The 16,999-nt window shown below is 34.6% G+C and overlaps 1 protein-coding gene across 1 annotated transcript in view; it reads right to left on the bottom strand.

The window, feature by feature from the left end:
* The window catches only part of LOC149807809 (uncharacterized), a 243,214-nt gene that overhangs the window by 198,369 nt on the left and 27,846 nt on the right, over positions 1-16,999 (bottom strand). The gene's annotated exons all lie outside the window — the stretch shown is intronic.

The following is a 16,999-nucleotide window of genomic DNA, read 5'->3' as shown; positions in this document are numbered from 1 at the left end:
CTCTCCGCAAAAATTTCCTGGGCGAACAGGTGCCCAAAGAACCACTCAGACAGAATACAGTTGAACCTCTCCACACTACCGTGCACACAGTGGATGCCATCCTCGTCCAACCTCATCTGCACGTTTTCTTTGCTAAGAGCTGTGACACGGCGCCTATAAATTCCCAGCCGAGTTCAGCCTGTCACAGTAATGTTCACTTTAGCGATCTCCGCTTGTAGATACGTACCAAAGTTGGCATCTCTGGAAACCTGCTTTGTGGCCAAGCACTCTGTGTCTTTGTAGCAACTGGAGTAGTGTCATTATGCCGTTTTTGCCTTTATTTTGCTCATATTATCCCTGATGTAGGTCACAGCTTGTATCCCCCATTTATTTTGCCCATTTGAGCAAGCAAGCCACACACCTTGTGCAACCCGTACATTATTACCATTAATAATACATGAAAGTAATGTGGCCAGTCATATAGTGATGCTGAGTAATGAATGGCTAATACAGCCTAAAACAAACAGATTTTTGTTTTTACTCGACTTGTATTGCCTGTAAATGCGCTGCGCGGTTTCATATCTGTACTCGGGGTTGTCTGTAGTTTTCTGTTTCTGCCAAGTCTCGAATTCAGCAGCGTTAATTATTTTATCCTCGACTGCCACTGAATACAGTTTACTAATGGTGTTAAGATTACTTTGTGTAGCTGCAAGCAGTTCTGAATAGACATGATGCATGTGAATGCAGTCGAATTGAAATTAATGTGCTAGCTTACCCAGAGACACCGGTTAAGATCGATATAGTCCCGATAATAATGCCGATTTCAGAACCTATGGTGGTTGTTGTGGTTGTGATACCAGTCACACCAAGACCAACAGTTGTTGCTGCGGCCAGCCCACAAAAATACACTATAACGAAATACACGTGTTTGTATTTCATGATTAACGCGTTTCTCTTGGTGATTTCATCTTGTAGACGCTGTTCCGCTTCGGTTATTTTATTCAAGTCGGTAATATTGATGGTCTATTATAATTCTTCTGTTAATAATACAATCGCATAGTACAGTTGCACGACTGGCAGACCTTGTCCAAACTCATCACACGCAGGTGTTATTCGCACGCGCACTTCTGAACGAATCTTTTTTAAACCTTTACAACTGTGATACAATTAAAAACATCTACGACTGAAGAATATTTAAGTTTTCCACAATTATATATTCCTGGGGTCTAGCACCCTTTTCTATTTAAACAGACACTAGTTCCACATATGCCTGTTGTATCAAACGATCGTTCTCGTCTTCGTTCAATAATTATTACACGGATAAGTGCGTTCTTTTTTATCTCACTTTGTCTCACCTGAGTCAATGTTGGTATTAAAAATTAATAGGTAAACGTAACCGGGTTGAATCCAGTGATGAATTCCACATTGTAGTTGTAAAAACAATTCCTGAGTGTTTTGACATCTGGTGGTATAATCAACCTATGGGCGTTTGCATTTGCGGTTATTCCACGTTGGCCTCAATTTTGGTAGTGGGACATAAAGCTGGTTCCATCGGTTGATATCTATTTGGTTTTTAATAAGATTTTATTTTAGTATATACAAGAGTCTGGTAACGCAGTTTTGACGCAGATGTTCATCAACAAGTGAAACAAAATCACTATCGATGTTGACATCACTAACCAGCTGAATCAAGATCCCGTCGGTAGATTCCGCAACTTTATCACCGCGCGCAGAATCTATCACGTATATAAAATGATAAATTTTATCTTAAACACAAACTCCAAAGATAGTTAAGTGCCCGACAGGATGAACGTCGAGTCATTCGAACTGAAATTCATCTACGGCAAGCAACGACACTCATGTTGTATACATGAACGATTATTGAATATTATCAGCTTTAGTGTTATGCGTAAGTGATGGCTCATCAATATGGATAACATTAATCACTACTGTGAATTCACACCACTTGCCACTAAAAGCGGTTGCGATGAATTACTATGATCCAGACTCACGGATCTTTAAGATGTAAAGTTTAGGTGAATCGAAGCCATACCCGACAGAACTAAAAATAAGTCGGCTATTCACCATACCACTTTTTCTCCCTTTCATTCGCTGTTTAATATGCTTGTAAATAAACACATGAAGTTATCAAACGTCGTGGTGCTGACACGTCAGCGATTTGGTCATCCACATGCTGTTTTTTGTTTGTTGTAGAATTAGTATAATCTTCATATAAGAAACTGATATACCGTTGTCGCTGATTCCACCGTTTTCAGAGATTTCAGCCACATTCTTCGCGACTGCGCCTTTCAACTTGACAAGAATATCGCGAATGTACACATTAGACATTCTCATTTTACCAGTCAAATCCGCTTTGGTGGCAAACCTGCTCATATCAACATTAGCTCCATGTCGGGATGAATAACGTTCATAAATGTTCGTATATTTTTACTACAATATAAGGCGTACTTTAATGTGAAACCAATAAGTGCTGACGCGTTTGGGCTTGAGAGAGCATTGCTTCTCGCCAGTGCGTGGAACACTTCAACAACAAGATGACCGCATACTGGTCCATCAAACTGTAATTTTTCCAATTGGGAGGTCTGTTAAGAGCGACACGTATAATCCTGACGAACTGTTTCTTTAAAAGCGACTTGCACTCAGGTGGCACGGCTTGTGTTTTGGCAGCTGTCTCTCTAACATCTTTATCAAGTACACGGGTATACCAACAGCTTATCTAATTTCACCATCTTCTTTGACTTCAGCCATCACGCAAGCGAATGAATATCTCTGCAGTTGCTCTTGCTGCTTTCTTTATATCCTTGGTGTGTTTAGCTATTTTACGAATTGGACCCGTAAATATTCCAGATATTTTTTAAAATAGCAAAACAGATTTTCTTCTTACTGGTACAGACTGAAGCTTGTGTTAACTTCGCGTTAAAGTTAAGCACGCCGAATATTAATACATTGCTTAAATATAAATCAAAATAGTTTATTTTTCTCTTAAGGCACTCTAAAAAAATTCTCCTTACCAGTACAAACTGGTTAATGTAACTGAGAAGCGTGCTTATATAGCTCGAAGCAGTACGATTGCTTAAGAATAATACCGTATACAGCCTCAAGAACGTGTATGCGTTTGGTACTTTTTGGATAATAATCTACAGGTTGCACAACGTGTGTGGCGTGCTTGCTAAAATGAACACAATACATTGGGGATAGAGACTGTGAACTACATTCAGGATAATAGGAGCAAATAAGCAAAAGTAGCATATTGACACTAATCTGGCGTTATCAACCACAGTCAGAGCATATTAGTAAGGCACTTGTCCCGGTCCAGCCCTGGCGTGGCAAAGTGTCAGTGACTTTGGAAGTAGTATGCTGACATGGTACATCTCGTTAAGGGCTGGAACATCAAACCGCGGCCGTCGATATATTTGATATAGGTCTTGCTACTTAAACTGCACCACGGCAAAATGTTATGAACGTTTGACTGCTACAATTCCCTTTCATTAATTTTATGGACAGTATAATATCGCCGCTAGCTGGCGCGACAAGTGCTCGAAAATATATACTGTGTTCTGCTATATTGAGCTCAAACGCTCCAACTTAGCAATTCCTGAACAATGATTTCCGCTACGCTTACGAGCATAGAAACATTGGTTTAAAATTATTTGTACGCCACGAAGCTCACTACGATTTTAATCCCAACAATAAACATCAGCTCATATTTCTGCAGCTCAGACAATGATGTATATAAGTTAGACAGTTTGGGCTCATCGCAAAGATCTCAATAGAGGCTGCCGTTGTCTTTTCTATGCTCTCGAAGCAGACATTAGGTAGACACAAACACAGATCTGCTTCACAAACATATTGGTACGCTTTTCAGCAAGAAGTTAGCCAAGCAACCGCTCTTTGAAGTAATCAAGGCGCTCGCTGCGCTTGCGCTGATATTCAGATTTCTCTGCTTGGAGCGGTTACACTGCTTTATCGGGGAAGATGCGTTGTGTATTAGCAGTGTTTGAGCATATAGTGGAAAACAGGTAGTTTGGGCCAGTGAATGTGATGGCATTATCAAACGATCCGCTGACCACAACAGTAGCCTCAGTCAGTAGACAGATGTGATTTGTTAGCAGGAATCATGTCATCTATGATTAGCATGTCATGTGATGGTAACGGCCTTTGCTGCGTCTTCAAAGTCTAGGCGGTCAAGGTCATCCGGTTTTATTCTTAACAAGCATTTAAAAATTATCGAATACCCAGCCTCAAGGCCGCCAAGTACTATCCTATGGTAAAGGAAGTATCCGAGGTATTTAGCATACGGTGGTGTAGACAAGATCGTCGAGCAGTTTTTCATACTTGCAACACTACTGTTCTATGTAAAAAGGGTCACATGCGTGTGTTAAATTAGTGAGCTTTGAACTGAACTGTTGTATACGTCATGGACCTGGCAGCACGCATAAGCCTGGAGTCCATTCCATTATATATAAAAAAACACACTAACAACTTTTCTGTTTCTTTTAAAATAAATTCTGAGTGTGTTCGAATATCTTAAAAATGAAATAAACGTTTTTCAGTTTTTTATTTTTAAAACTTTAGCATGTCTGAAATATCCTTTAAAAAATTCACTCAATATATATATATATATATATATATATATATATATATATATATATATATATATATAGAGAGAGAGAGAGAGAGAGAGAGAGAGAGAGATTGTTTGAAATTACAATAAATATATGTTAGAGTGTGATAAATATATTTTTTGCACACACACACACACACACACGCACACACACGCACACACACACACTTTATACCTGCCTGACGATTGGAATACATGTGTCTACCTAAATTCAAATCTTTATCAATTTTCCAACTCCATAGGACTTATGGATTTATGCGACTCGCGCATATCAAAATTAGGGACAGACCGATCATAGATTTTGGGCGAAAGTTTACCTATTACTGAGTGGCGTAAACAATTGGTGCAATGCATACCAGGTCTTTCATTCGGACCTCCGAAAGCCTTTTTTAAGGCAGAAACTGGACTTGAAAAGATCCCGATTGGCAAGCTGCTGCACAAACTAACGGAGTCGCGATATCCCAATTGAGATAGCAAAATTTAACGTCTACTGCAAGCCCAAATGATTGGTTATATGTTTTTGGCAAATACAAGTACACATTGTACAAAAAACAGGAAAAATGAGCAGTAGGAATTTTCACAGCTCTGGAATATTCGATCCGGATGTGATTCTCACATCTTTGGCGTTTTGTTAGGGACCGCCACGCACAAAATAGGAAACTGGGCATAGAGCTAAAACAAATACAATCTGTGAAGCATGTACATATGGTGACAGCCTTGACAGGAAGAAGGTGGATGGGAGCGTTTCTGACACATCTACTTCCTATGGCTTGTTTTGGGGGCATGGTTGTAATAACGGCCAATTGCACAAATTAAGTACCCTGCAAACGCGGGCAACCAACTTGTGGTACATGCCAATGGGGAATAAACGACGTTGATCCAGTAAATGAATGAATGAATGATGGTCACATCATGATTATTATTATTATTAGCATCACAGGCTTCACAGCAATAATCATCTCTTCATACACATACTAGTACTATCAGATTGTTTATCTGTAAGCTATTTATATATTTATAAGATAAATTAAATCCATCGTTTGGTAAAAATGGCAAAATTAATTTATGAATATCGCATTTACCATCGAAAATATTGTGTTTATAGTATTTAATTTACACAATTGTCGCAGATTGCGCTGAAACAGTAAAGCTACTTCTGAACCAAATAAGTGTTATCGAACGTTTCTGTGATAACACTGATTCGATGGTCAATCTCGATAACATTAAAACCATTGTTTTCAGGAATGGGGGATATCTCAAGCAAAAGTAAGTATGGTTTGCCAAAGAAAGTCGCACTGAGTGTGCGCCTTATTACAAGGACACGTGTCTATTTCTTACCCCAAAGCTGGCTTGGACAAAAGCTAAACAGATACTAGCGGCTCAGGCAAAGAAAGCAATTTCGAAGATTTTGAATTATCAAAAACGATTTGGCTGTTTTAGTGTAAAGGATAAATGTTTGATCCTGTAATAAAACCAATTGCTTGCTATGGGTCAGGAATCTGAAGATATGAATTTTGAAGAGATATTGAAATTGTGCAATACAACTTTTACAAATAGTTAGGAGTTTGTCCAGCTTACGACTATTTAAGAAAGAAAAACTTCAATGAAGTTTATTATGTCTATCCGTCTGTAGAAAAATTTGTATCTGTCATGAATCATATCAATATAATAATTAAAAGAAATATTTCTTACACTATAAATTCGTCTTTTCGTCTTAGACGATCTTTGTTAACTCAAATGAATGGTGAATAATATACTTAGAGGTCGTAACATTTTTATAATATTATCTACTGATTATAGGAAATTATGTACGTATACCCATGATGAACACCATATTTAACATTTTAGTCCATGGTACACCGTATATTTACTTATGTTTTGTAATGTAAGACGGTAGTCTACATTACTGAATACTGCATTATTATTATTAATTTGGGGCAGGCCAAATGAAGCAAAACATTCAATACCATTTTATGAAACTAAGAAACAGATACCGTTCTGCAGCAAAATAATATTTTGTCTCTTAACCTTTCAACCATTTCACAAGGTCTTCATCAGTTATTTTTCTACAGAAAGATATATATTTTTTAGTTTTATAAAGTGCAGATGGCTGTAGCAGGTAACAATAGTCATTCTAAAATTCAATTATTTTAAAGATTAAACCAATGCATGCCATTTCCTTTAAAATAGTTTTAAATATTAACAATACGACTTCTATCCTGTCTCATGCCTTTCGCTACACACCATTCTCAAAACAAATTCCAAAATAGTTTGGCTCATTCTGTATATAATTCATTAAACATGCAAACGTGCAAGAGTCCCTCTAGTTTTATTAACGAGTGTATTACCCGTTTAAAAAAGATATTGGCTGCCTTTTTGATTTCATAGCTAATGCTTCATTTAATGTTAATCCTTGACCTGCACATAATATACTAGATAAAATACGTCCGGCAGCACCATATAGTCGTGGACCCAAAACAACTAAATATTGTTTGTTCTGTTTTAATTGTGCACGTGAAGACTGCAGAGCAAGACATATCTTTATTTTGCTTTCATAATACGTTTTATCTGAGTTTTTGTTAACCTCAGTTTTTCACTAGTATATAAATGCGACAGATATAAACTAAGTACAACCGTTTACGTTGTTCCTGTTTAAATACTCCCATAATTTATCTTTAGATGTTGTGATAAACTCAATCCAAAATTAATGTATGGCATATAATGGTATTACATTATATTAAATACAACAATTTTTAATTCTTGCCTCGTTTTCTCCTAATACTAGACACAGCAATGGCATTACATCTAGCGGCGGCTAACCATAATGCAAGAAGGACCTTCCTAATGGTATAAGGTATTTTATAAATAGCATCAATAGCACTGATAAAAACTTTATTTGCTAGGCAGGTTAATTCTTTTAGTTTTGCTTGTATGCATACTCATACTGTCCTCGTTTTGCTACACTAAATTTAGAAACTTCTTGCTTTTTCATAAGTAATTAATCTGCACCACAATAGAATTGTCTTCTTTTTAATGTCATTTCTATTAGTTGGTTCTTGGACAATACCATATTATTGATGTTGTGTTAGGTTCAAACACGTTACTCTATAATATTATGCTATATTATTAAATAACAACATTCGTCCTGACATCCATCTTATTCATTCCTTTGTATCTACCACTGAACTGAACATAGTATACCTCCTATGGTGTATCTCCCCGCACAACTTAAAATTACCTTTTTTTTGACATGCTGTTTCAGTATCTTAAGTACTACTGATTATTTGCTCGTTGTGTTTTGATATAGCAAAGTGAAACGCATGTACTGGTTATTTATTGAACTTCCTGTATTATTTTCCTAATATTTATTTATTGTTTCTAATAACATGTTCTCACGACTTTAAGCTATTAGTTTCTATAACACGTTGTAATGCTTCCTCAGAAATGTAATTATCCAATTTATTTTCACAAATATTTGTCTCAAGGTGGCATTATCAAACATTATGTGTTATCTTTGAAATCGAACAAATATATGACCTAGAAGTTGTTCGGTCGCATTTATTGCGTCTATCCGTGTTGGTGAGAGCTCGTTCGTATTATCGTATTATCTGTACATACAAATTTACTCAAATTATAAACAAAAATTATTATCCAGATACCACTCACGAATTTCAGTCAACTTATGTTTTTATATTGGATTCAGCTTTTGGCATCCACAAAGAAATATATTGAATTTAAAATTGACATTATCAGCTACACCATTAGCTTTAAAATGTTAGCATAGATTTAAGAACTATCTAATATTAATGTAGGTCGAATTCCACTTGTTATTGTATCACTCTCTCTACAACAACCAAAAACTGTGGATAATGGATAAAACCCTCGGACTTGAAGCGTGGCTTTACGTGTTAACACGAATATATCTTGTTATCCATGTTGGTATCACGTGGTGGACACTCAGTTTACTCTACTTTATATTTGGTTTTCAGAAAATAAATCCAAATATGTGCGTGTTTCTATTATTTGATATTGTTTTCAGTATGTTTTAAACCTTCCTAATAATTGGTTTAGTTAACGGTATTGCAACCTACCAATGAAATAATGAAATTCCTGTTTGCCTATTACATCTTGTACAATTTTATCTTTAATTGTCTTTCTTTTCCAAGCCATGTTTAACTATTTCTTTACATTCTGCATTCTAGTATCCTGTCCCTTTTTCAAAGCTTGTTATATATATATATATATATATATATATATATATATATATATATATATATATATATATATTCTAATCTATTCAAAAATAATGAAAAATAATATATAATAATAAATATAACAAAGTGAAATAAATTCATAATATGAGAAAAAATCATATTAAGAAGACATAAAAATAATACAAATTAATGCAAAATAATGTAAAATGGCAGCTCAATAATGGTATTATTATACTTTAAACATATGATTGAATTTTAATCTAATGACTCACCAATATGCAGATGGTCAAGCTTATTACGGTATCTTTCAGAGGTGTTTATGACGGCTGTAGCATCAAAAACAAACTACAAGGACTTTTTACGGCGTCCTTTATATTTTGATCATGCATTATTTGTCAAAGTCACCAGAACAATGATCATCTGAGCTTTGACGTATGTTTCGAGAGATGTATTTTGGCCCATCACTAAAAGACTTAGTTCCATATACACAATTACATTCTTTTGACACAGACTGAAGTATTGTTTCATTCTCTTCATGACGGTATTTATATTATGTTGTTATCCAACTGTTTTACATAATTAATATCTTGGTATATGCATAGATACACTTGATTGGTCTTATTGTATAGCATCAAATAGTTCTTGCAATATGATATAATTTGCTTGGATATTATTAATAGAAAGTATAGTAATTTTATTATAATTTAGATATGTAATTAATAAATTATTTCTTCCTTGACCAGAGCTTTCAACGATAGAAATGGTGTTCTGTTCCTCTCTTCTACATTCTTCAATATCAAACTTTGATACTTTCATTATATAGATTTATTACAATATGTGATATAAAATCTTATTTGTGGATGATTTTCATTACCATTAAGTTGAGATCCTTTACGTTACCTTTCCAGTAATTGTACATCATAATTGTACTTAATTTTCTGCTGATTGAAACACTTTGATTTTGTCAAGTTTGTTCACTCCTTTGTCATCAGAATCATGATTTGATTGTATAGGGAACTGTTCCGTATATCTATGATTAAATTAGAGTATATGTTTCTTTATATCCAGCTTTAAGAAGTACCACCGATACCAGTTGCTATAATTGGAATGATATTCATTACAAAAAGAGGGAGAACATATATCGCACACAGACTATTACAGCCTTCAATAACTGATAATTTAACATATATCGCACACAGACTATCACAGCCTCCAATAACTGACAATTTAACATTACAGCCTCCCTTGCTTTACGATGCAACTTATAGTTCATCCAATAAGCGTTGAATAAACGTGTGTGATTATTATGCAATTAACTTGCCTGTAGAAAACTAACTAGCATTATGTATTTATTACTAAATTACGTTGTCAAGCCAGATATTGATAACATAAATTGCATCTGTTTAGAAACTAACATTCGCATACAAAGAAACTGGCTCCAAAAGGGTTATTTAATGACAATTTTGATAATACATCAGTTTTATTTTACATTTAAGTTTTACGGTCTAAATACCTATTCAGAAACCAGGCGCGTTGATTAGACGTTGTTGAAATGTTTCTAGTTGGCTATAGTCTGATATTGTCTTCTAAATATATCGTACAATCCCTTATTGTACCGTTATCAGATTTGTTTTAACTTGAGATATTATAAATAACATAGATGATCAACGATTTCTTCAGTAGCATCGATATTACCAGGGACTGGTATATTTTCATGGAAATCCACTGTATGCAAATACGATTATATTGCATCATAGTTGGTAGAATTATGATTTCCCATCAACTCATTTTCCAAACGTTATTTTTAAGACAACTATTACATTATCGTTTGTTTTAGAATGTAAAAAAGCAAAATGATCAAGATTACGGATTAAATGTAATGCTATGGATTGGACATTCTTGGGAAAATATAATTGGAATTCAGGTAAACTTATTTCAATAATAGTATAACACATTGTCTTATGTCGCTTGTGGTTCATTAAGTATTACAGTTACATTTTCTGTTCTGCCCCTTACAGTCCTGTAAAATATTACTTTTATGCTGGTGTGGGTATGGGTGGGCAAAAGTAGTAACTGATATTTATTTTATTGGAGTTTTGTTTATAAAATATATTTAAAATAATGTTACAAATTTATAATCATGGATTGCTGCTACTCTAGTTTTTATAGCTGCTACAAGTGTATCTACATATAAAACATTCGTGTTATCCTTTGCTAAATAGCTTGAAAAATCTTAATTTCACTCATATCTAATGTCCAGACATTTTACCTTGCACCAAGGCATTTCGATTAACAAATTTTATCCATATTCGATGCAGTTCAGCAATCTTGATCAACTGTTTGATTATTCAGGTATGTTTTCTTTATATTTACACAAATTTCATGAGAAAAAAAACGAACTGTATTACTATCCTAACTCACAAACTGAATAATCAGGTCACAATTTGTGATCTTCTGTTTACCAGTCTACCAAGAATACATAATTCATCATCAGAACTAATAGCATTTTCGTCCTTACCAAGCGTAACCATACTTTTCTCCAGCTCCAATATCAGAGCAACTGACATGTATAACTGTGTCTTGTCCATGTCAATGTTTCGGTGCCCGTCATTTCATCGCCACTTTTTACAGACTGAACATTTAATTCAGTAATTCTTCATCTACTTTATGGAACGGGTTGTGAATCAAATTTGACATAAGAGTGTTGAAATCATTACCTGTATATTAATTTGTTACACTATCGTATGCACTAAAAGGTTGGCCTAATTGTACAATAGTGTTATAGTTCATATTAAGAGTTGAACTAATTGTGCAATCTTGTTATTGTTCATATTCAGATTTTGCAATATTTTCGATGATCTGGGTTTTATGGACGTACGTATTTACGTGTTCATATAATTAATTTACAGTATTCATTTAGTGTTTTGGTATCTAGCAGTATCCAGTTTTACATTGCCAGTGTTATTTGTTAGCGTCCATAAAAATAAAACTCATTTATATTAGGTAAAAATATGTTGTAAATTAAAGAAATTAATTAGTACACACAAAGTAAAATTAGCAGATGCTATGAAACATTATTATGACGTGCCCGATTGTAACCACACCATAAACGTAATTATAGAAAAGGGCAAACAGACATGATTGATTAACCCAAAAAGAGATTAATCAACCAGGAAGCACTAGGGAAAATTGAAACGATAATGTGCAATTGTACAAAAGATGCATCAAACAGTATTCATAAAAGAGGAAGAAAAAAAAAATATTTTACATCTTTCAGTAAAAGTTTATAAACGTTCCTTCAAATGTTATTCACTAATCCGTTTTGTATTTAATTGATGTATATTATTATCGATGTTATTAAGCTTAATGATTGTTGAAACAATATAATCACATTTTTGCTCTGTTTTTATCTTGTATATGATTTTTAAGTAAATAAACTATATTACAAAACGCCTTGACAGACTTTTCATTTTCAAAATTTGGCATTTGTTCTCTTGTTCAATATTCTAAAGTGATGCAATTTTGGATTTTATAATCAACAAATAATCAATTATATGTTATGTATTATAATATTTGACTTTGTTCTGATTTTCTCCTTGTCTTTAGGATAATCAACATAGTTTTATGCAGAATAATTGTATATCTTCTATGACTAATAGAACTGAGACAAACATATCTATCATCAATATATATTGAAATATTTTCTTTTTCACAACATAAATCATTCAATAAATCAGATTTATGTATTATTACCTGAATTCTCATTATTGATTTACTAGTTTAACAGTTTGGCCAATCAACAAATTCACGGATCTTGAATAGTATATCTTCATTTGACTTGCTATTTTTTATATTTTTATTTCTATGGGTTATATCATCAATACACTTTTATGATAAACAATGTTGTGTGAACATTATAAAATGTGTTTAATGTTGAATAGAACATACAGTCGATAAAATATTAGAAAAAATGTTTTATTCCTGTGAATAAACACAAAACTGTGAGTAAAAAAATAAACCTGTATTAGACACAATCTAGTAAGTTAATAATAACACTACATTATAGCACAAGTTTCCTTAAGTAGTCCACCATTTCAAGTTTAATTTTTAATATTTTGCTGCATTCAAATGAGAGAGAGAGAGAGAGAGAGAGAGAGAGAGAGATAAATGCCATTATTGACCCATTGACTTAAATTTTGAACAAACAAACGCAAAGTAGTGAAGCCCAATTGAGGCGAGGTATCATTTCGTTATTACGAGAATGTATTGCGTTATTACGAGATAATATTGCGTTATTACCAGATAACATTGCCTTATTTCAAGATAATATTTCTGATTCAAAGAATTTACGTTTGTTCCGATTTATAGAAAACGGCGGATGTACTGGACATATACACTTTGATACAATTCAGTTTCAATGTGTGATCAAAAGATATATTAAAACTTGTAGCAAATAATCATCAAATCGTAATAAGCAGACGCACATTGCGATGAACGTTAAAGAATTTTCTTCACAAAAAGATCGAGAATGGTGGTTGTTTGCGTGGATACAGATGAACGATGTTGTCGATCGCAAAATTATCGGTATTTTGTTGCCAGTTCTTGATCCTTGAAGAGGTCGAATTGCGGAAAACGATCCGCTTGAGATGTTCCATGTTGTTTAGTCATGGGCTGAACCGCACGTGGCTTAAAGATTTTAATAATTAGCTAAAACCATGCGCAATACTCATTATATGTATTGATTGCTGTTTGCGACATATGGTGGTTACAGGATAGTGGTGGAGTATTGCCTATTATTTCTTAATGCAGCCACCGGTTTCTGCATATTTTCTTACAGTTTATTGTAAATTTGCATGAATTAATCTTTTATGTTTGGATTATTGTATAGGTAGATAGTTCGCATTCTTTCTAAACCAACCTTGACCGAGAGTCATGCCTTTGCTTATGTCCACTGGGAAGAAACACTGCGTTAATATCTAGAAAAGCTTTATGAAAATTATCAACTTTTATATTTTTACAAATTTCTCAGACTCAATTCAGACTTGCACCATAATACTTTCTCATTGTAATTTTTCTTTGTTGTTGTTATCTCTATAAACTGTGTGCTATTTTGTTTTTCAGTGTTAGCCCATGTCCATAATGGGACCTTCCTCATCGTATGTATCATTTTGTTCGTGCTAGAGTTCAGCTTTTAATCTGTTGTACATGTTCCCATCTGTACTTCGGACTTAGAAAGAAACAAGAATCAGTACGAACAAATGCAGTACGGACATGTGCATTTCAGTACACAAACAACAATTCATATTTCTCTTGGAACAGGATTGAAATATTCAGGAAAACAATACACAAAGCCAAATACAAACTTTTGTCGTAATCCTGATCACAAGGCAAGTCCTTGCAGCCTTTGCTATCTAAATCGTCTACCTGGCACATCAAATTCTCAAATCCATACAGGTGGTACATTGTGTACGGCAATACAAGCGTATCGTCAAGTAGTCGTGAAGTCTGGCGATGCGTGTACTACACTTTAGCGACGCTATCTAGTTCAGCCAATAAAATAGTCAATACACTTGTTTTGAAATCATCTTCCCTATAAGAATACATAAATTAATTAATAAACATAATTATTTACATAACAAACATTGCCTAAAACTGCACACAGTTTATGTAGAGGTTCAGAATCAATCACTTGAAAATCATGACCCAGAAGCTGGCTCCAGTAGTGGCATGTGTTGATTTAATGAATATATACTTTGGCCTTCGCATGCCAAAGAATTGTATATATCGTTACATGGTCGGAATCTCGATAATGTTCTAGCTATGACCCCGAGGTTCTGACCCCAGGGACATAAAGACACCCTATAACATTATCCAGGGACATTACTCAAGGACAGGACAGGTTTAGAAGAATGTGAACTGTTTAAAAATGCAATAACCCGAACATAACAATAATAAATACATATTTAAAATTAAGTGTAACATAATATGCCGAATTTAGTGATTACTTTAACCTCCTATGTAAAAGGGACTACGCATACTCATTTAAATAATTTTCAGGAAGCAAAATCTCAAAAATATATTTATCCAGATACCAATTTTATCCAACTTCCTTCATTTGTTGGAATGTATCGATTCACAATTATAGGTATTATTTCTTGAGGACACATCGCTAGAATTCCACACGCTGACTTCCCTGCTGTCTCCACGTACAAAAATTGTATCACCAGCACGATAATCTTGGTGACTTCTGAGAAATGTTTGTATTTTGTGCAAGATAGTATTTTCCTACAGTGAACCGCTTCTAGGAAATAACAGGATATAATACGTGTCATTCCTCCATCACTAGCCTGTAACCAAACTGTATGTCGCGAAAATCCATCACCGCACCAGTTAATGAATATTCCGCGTGGCGTTAACTAGAATGCGTCTAAAGCGGCGGCTTCGATCCCTTCAGGATCATGAATTTGCAATTGAACTCTGACACAATTGACATTAAGACCTTCACTAAAACATTTTGTGTACATCCATCTGTATCCATGGAAACAACCCGACTTCTGGCCTCCTGAATGAGATGTTTTTTCTTCTTCCTGTAGAGTCGAATATTCTTCCATTGTCTTTACAATGTGTCTGCTTATTACGATTTGATGATTGTGCGTTAAAACTTCTAATATACATTTAGCGAAACGTGTAATCCAAAATAGAATCTGGTCAAAGTTCCACAAATCAGTCTAAACGTAATTCCTTTGTAACAGAACCGTGTCTTAATCGTATCTCGTAATAACTCATAATGATGTCGCAATAGCGTAATGTTATCTCTCGTAAAAAGAAATACAATCTCGTAATAGTGCGATACTGTCTCATAATAACGCGATGTTATCTCGTAATAACACAATGTATCTAAAAAAACGTAATGTTATTCCGTTATTTTGCTTTTCACTTGGCGCTAACGGGCTTCCGTAGAAAATTTCAAGTGCACAATAAAAACGAAAAATATATAAAATCAGAGAAAATCGTTAGTGCGTTTTTAAGGAGATTTAAAATGCCATCATAATATGAAAAATATGATAAATAATTCTAAAAATGTATGCAGAGTCTATTTATGCCAGCCTACCTCTTTCTCCCCCATAAGGTCTTTGAAGAACTGCCCCCCCCCCCCATTAAACTAAATTGCAGGCGAAATACTCTAAACATTTCAGCTGCAAACAAAAAAGATCACGACGATAGCTCTGTATGACAAGCAAATGTAAAGGTTGGAAGCAGGGAAGGAAAAAGTCATGCCATACTACGTCCGACTTAAAATCGGAGAGAAAAAGGGGTGAATCATAAATAGTCATGGAATTAAATAAATCAAAAGAAATCATTCTTTTTGTAATATTTTTTGATACACTGAGAAATTTTTTCCACCAAAGATCTGACATGATATATGTTAGGACAAATGAACGCATGCATGCTCAAACAATTAATTATGCACAGTGTGAACAGGTAAAGTGACTATTGGAAGATAACATCATCATGTGTAGTCTGACAGTTCCAATTTCAATAAGAATTTACTTGTTCAATTTACACAAATGTATCCGCGTTGCTCAAAGTTCATCATCATCATCGTGATTATATCCTTGATCTAAGAGGTCGTTGGGGCACCACAGCTGACATTACAATCAATTCTCTCCATCTGTCCCTGTACTGTACTGCTCTTTGGGAATCACCAAATCCCATGCCTGTCCACACCTTACTGTCATCTTCCCACCTCTAATTCTGTCTGCCTCTTCTTCTGCACCCTTGAACTGTGCCACGCAAGATTGTTTTGCCAGTCCAGATGATCTTGAGACATGACCGTATCACTTCAGTTTACGCTTTTTTTTACAGTGGTCAAGAGGTCTTCATAGGATCCGATGGCTCGTTGGATCCAGTAGTGGGCTTCTTTGTTGGTTACATGTTCAATGTATGAGATACCAAAGATCTTGCGGAAGCATCTCATTTGGAAAGTTTGAATCCTTCTTTGTAGACCTGATGTGAGCGTCCATATTTCACAAGCATGCAGAAAAATGGATATGACAAAAGCAATGTTGGCATCTTTCCATATTGGTCTCAACCTTGTTATTTCCACTGTTTTTAGGTCAACCCTCCAAAGTAGTTCTGGTTTGGAGCCCTCATCTGTGAA

Source organism: Sinohyriopsis cumingii, chromosome 1 (assembly GCF_028554795.1).
Source record: "Sinohyriopsis cumingii isolate HCF-2022 chromosome 1, ASM2855479v2, whole genome shotgun sequence".
Lineage (NCBI taxonomy): Eukaryota > Metazoa > Mollusca > Bivalvia > Unionida > Unionidae > Sinohyriopsis > Sinohyriopsis cumingii.
This window is presented reverse-complemented; position numbering and strand designations above follow the sequence as displayed.